This window comes from Neomonachus schauinslandi, chromosome 2 (genome assembly GCF_002201575.2).
Source record: "Neomonachus schauinslandi chromosome 2, ASM220157v2, whole genome shotgun sequence".
Lineage (NCBI taxonomy): Eukaryota > Metazoa > Chordata > Mammalia > Carnivora > Phocidae > Neomonachus > Neomonachus schauinslandi.
Window position 1 is genome coordinate 31,489,657 of NC_058404.1, and position 5,371 is coordinate 31,495,027.

Here is a 5,371-nt window from a genome sequence, read left to right on the forward strand (position 1 = left end):
AACCTTAAGAATTCCTTAACAGAGGTAGGATTTCAGACTCCATTGCATTAGACTAGAGAATGTTTTGAAGTGGGAGGGTGAACAGCTTTTCTCACTTCTTGTAAAACATGACAGAGGACATTGACAACTGTTCCTTAGTGGATATAACCATGGTCCTTTGAAAGAGACCAATGAGGACATAAGAGGGACATTGAAGCTGACAGACTATGTTTATAGAATTATTGGTGGACCTGCCCTGGTGCCCTTCTCTACTTGTATTGACTTTGTCCACTCTTTTTCTAACCCTCAGTTCATTCTTCTCCTCTGCTAGGTCAATATCCTCTTGGACAACTCTATAGGACACTGAACTCTTTTGCTTTCATTTCTTGGTACAGTTTCTACATATTTTCTCTACCCAGCGGTGATTTGGTAATGATTTCCCTTTGACATGACCCCAGGATAACTCAAAAGTTAGTGCTCACTCTTAGACATTTATATCTTGGCAAAGTCCAGTTCTTGGTCCATATCTTCTTCACCTAGTTTCAGAGTAAAGATTTTGTAAGAAACTTATAATCCCCAGTTGTTTGGCATTTGATTTTTATGCACCCTGAAATCTATCTTTCTTACTAAATAATTTTTAAGAGGTTTTAAAGTCTCAGAAGTAGAGAATACCGGTTATGGGCCAAATGTAGAAGGTGGCTAGAACTAGCAGCTCTGCTCATGAAGTCTCTTCTGGATGTGCTACCTCCCTCATTGTTCAATTCAAAACTCTTCAGGACCTCAGGCTTCCACCCCACCATGTGAGGAGCTTAGAAGACATCACTCTCATCTTCATAACTACAAAAAAAGGCTTGAACAAGCTGAAAATAATTAGCTCTTCTTAGAACCATCAGATAATTGAGATTAAAGGGTGAACTGCTGCTCCCAAAATTGAAGAGACAAATAGTTGGAAACAGAGAGTCACAGTTGACTGGAGCAGAAAAGAAAACCCTAGAACAACAGTATTGGGGCAGGAAATCTTAACTAATTGATGATGTGTTTGAGGTTCACTGTGGACAGACTCAAAAGTTAAAAAAATCCTGTCTTAACAGGACCCCCCAGACTTGCATGAGTTTGACTTCTAAGAGCTCTTCCAGGTTCTGCCAGGGAGTATTGGAGAGAAATCCCCCTTGTGCTTCTGGCAGAGGAAAGGAAAAAGTAGCCATTTTGAAATATGCCCTAAACATTCTCTTTCTTAATGAAGACTGCCCTTGAAGGAAAGTATTTTTCCGAGCCTAATGACTCAATGGGGTTTACCAGAGCCTAACAAACTTGGAGGAAGAGAAATACCCAACTAGCTCACTCTAGCCTCCATGTAAGAAAAAGTAAATTCCTAATTCTAGACCCTCCCAAGACTTCCTGTCTTAACTAGTGAGTGGAAAAAAAGACCAAGATGTACTTGTGAACTTTGTGCCCAGTACTTGTACACAGAGGCACAAAAAGGTCACAAAAGGATCAAGACGAGACCTAATAATAGGACAAGAGAATGCTTCCTTTCCTTGTATAGTTTATCACCACATCAGTAGGGCTGCTGTATAAACAGATGAGTGCAACTGTAAAAACTGCCCATGTCAGATCTTATTTAAGAAGAAACCTCTAGGGAAATTGAAAGACAACTGGGAAGACAAAAATAAGAACACCAGAGGAACTTTTAATTTTTCTGACACATAGAGCTACAGCCAACAGTAAGCACAGCCTAACTCATAGCCAGAAAAACAAACAAAAAGCCTCAAACCAAAGGTCTATTTACCTCAGTCTCTTCTACCCAATACATTATGATCAGCTTTCTACAAAAAAAAAAAAAAAAGAGGAATACTAAAAGATAAAAATAGTTTGTTGACACAGAAGTAATATATGGCAGAAATTTTGCAACTGTCAAACCAAGAATTTAAAATAACTGATTAATATTCTAAGAGCTCTAATTGAAAAACAGACAACATGCAAGAACGAATGTGTAACGTAAGTAGAGGGATGGAAACTCTAAGAAAGAATTAAAAAAAAAATACCAAAGATCAAAATGATTGTAACAGAAATGAAGAATGTCTTTGATGAGCTCATCAATGTACTGAACATGGCCAATGAAATAATTGGTGAGCTTGAAGAAATATCAATAGAAATTTCCAAAATTTAAGAGCAAAGAGAATAATTTAAAATAATAGAACATCTAAGAACTATGGAACAATTATAAAAGGTGTAACATATATATAATGAAAATTCTAGAAGGAAAAGAGAGAGAAAAAGGAACAGAAGAAATATTTGAGATGGTAACAACTGAAATTTTTTTCAAAATTAATGAAGGATTAAAAAAACCCATAAATCCAGGAAGCTGATATAACGCCAACCATGATAAATACCAAAACAAAACAAACAAACTATACAAACATGTATCATACTCAAATGCAGATTGTCAAGACATGAGAAAATCTTGAAAGAAGACAAATGGTCTGGGAGAGAGAAGAGAGTGAACATCTTAACTATGGAAGAGCATGGATAAGAATTAAATCAAACATCTCATAAATTATGCTCACAAGAAGACAGTAGAATGAGATACTGAAAATTTTGAAAAGAAAAAACAAAATTATATCACCAATCTACAATTCTGTATCCAGCAAAATTAATACTTCCAAAGTGAAGGAAATGTAATGACTAAGCCACAGAGATGAAAGGTTACAGCATAGAGAATACAGTCAGTGTTGTAGTAGTGTTCTATGGTGACAGATGGTAGCTACACTTGTAAGTACAGTATAATGTATAGTTGTTGAATCACTACATTGTACCCCTGAAACTAATGTAACACTGTGTTTCAGCCATACTTCAATTAAAAAAAAAAAAGTGGGAAATTCTAGGAAGATGGCAGAGTAGGAGGATCCTAAATTCACTTTGTCCCATGACATACCTAGATGATAGATACATCAGTGCATCCAACCCAGGAAATGACCCAAAGACTGGCAGAACAGACTTTCTGCAGTTAATTATAGAGAAGAGGGCACATTAAAAAAAAGTAGGAGAGGCAGAGATGCCATTAGGAGCAAATCTCCAGGCAAGACTAACTACAAACAGGAGGGACATTACAGCACAGGGGAGGGAGGATCAGACCCACAGCAGGTACCCCAGACAGGAGGGACCTGTCCTAGGAAGATGAATCCTCATAACATTTGGCTGTGAAAACCAGTGGAGCTTAATTCTGCAAGTTACAGCAGGGTTAACTCTGGGTACTTGAAAAATCAGCAGGCTGAAACTGAGTCCCCACCTTTAAAGAGCCAGCATATACAACCCCACTGAGATACTATATAGAAGCTATAGTTTGAAGAGTGCCTGGTGTATATATGAAGGAGACTTATTTATTAATCTCAGAACATGTGCTGGAGGGGCAGGGATCTTTAGAAGATTTCTCCAAGAAGAAAAGAGCAGGCAGGCACCATTTCTTTGCCCCCCCACCTATATAGCCAGACACCTGTGAGAAACAGCAGGAATATGCTCCACGTACCTTGCCAACATCACACACCTCTCCTCTATATTTTCCTATGGTTCTGCCCCATCTAATCCACCCCACATGATAGGAATCCCTCCAAAGCAGCTCCTGTCCTTTTTCATTCTGTGAGCAGCCCTGGGAGGGACCTGCACCACCCCAAAGTGACTCATGCTTTGGGGACGGGGAAATACAAACACACACACAAGTTTGACTACAGCCCCAGCAACTGAATTTTATAACTGGCAATGCAGAGAGAGTGATTTGCTGATCAATGCATGTGCAGCCACAACAGGCATCTGGCCTGACTGTTGGCCCCACCCACCAACAAAATCTTCTCAGGGGACAAGGAAGAGAGAGTGCCCTGAAGTTTGGGGCAACTGCAGTGCTTGCATACAGGCTAAAGGCAAGCCTCTGGCCTGACTGCTGACATTGCCCAACTATAAGCCCATACCAGCCCTAGACTGGCCTCTTAACAGCACAGGGACCAAACCTGCCTCATAACAGGCAAAGTGGGCCATTACAGTCAACTGGACTGAAGGCAAACATAACTCAGACACAACAGTACGGTGCATGAAACCCATATAGGAGACACCCCTCAAGCACCTGGTTCCAGTGAACAGGGTCATTGTGCTAGAGGACACCACAGGACCTCTTCTTCATAAGGTTAATACTTTCAAGATCAGGAGATATAACAAATTTTCCTAACACATAGAAAGAAACACAGATAGTTAGACAAAATGAGGATACAGAGGAATATGTCCCAAATGAAAGAATAGGACAAAACAATAGCAAAAGAGCTAAATGAAATAGAGATAAGCCATATGCCTGATAAAGAATTCAAAGTCATGGTCATAATGACACTCACTGGACTTGAGAAAAGTGTGGAGGATCTCAGTGGGACTTTCCACAAAGAGACAGAAAATATAAAAACCAGTCAGAAGCGAAGAACTCAATAACCGAAATTAAAAATACACTAGAGGTAATTAATAGTAGATTTCAGGAGGCAAAAGAATGGATCAGTGATCTAGAAGACAGAATAATGGAAAACAACCACATTGCACAGGAAAAAGAAAAAAGAATAATAAAAAATGAGAATAGATTAAGAACTTAGTGACATCATCAAGCATTATAACATTTGCATTTAGAAATCCCAGAAGGCAAAGAGAGAGAAAAAGGGGCAGAAAATGTATTTGAAGAAATAGTAGCTGAAAATTTCCCTAATCTGGGGAAGGAAACAGACACTCAGATCCATAAGGCACACAGCGATCCCAACAAAATCAACCCAAGGAGGTCCACATCAAGACATATAATAATTGAAATGGCAAAAGTAGTGATAAAAAGAGAATTGTAAAAGTAGCAAAAGAACATAGTTACATACAAGGGGAAACCCCCATAGGGTATCAATGGATTTTTTAGCAGAAACTTTGCAGGCCAGAAGAGAGTGGCATGATATATTCAAAGTGCTGAAATGATAAAAATCCTGCAACCAAGAATACTCTACCCAGCAAGGATATCATTGAGAATAGAAGGAGAGATAAAGAGTTTCCCAAACAAACAAAAGTTGGTGGAGTTCATCACCACAAACCAGACTTACAAGAAATATTAAAGAAAATTCTTTGAGTGAAAAGAACCGGCCATAATCAGGAATAAGAAAATTATGAGAAGAAAAAAAAATTCACAGGTTAATATAAACATAATAAAAGTAGTATATTAATCACTTACAAAAACCAGTATAGAATTTGAAGCACAAAAGCAGTAAAATCAATTATACCTATAAAAAATCAATCCAGGAATTCACAAAATAGAAGGATACAAAGTAGGACATTATATACATAAAATGTGGGTTGTATGGGGAGGAATTTAGTGCTTTTAGAATGGGTT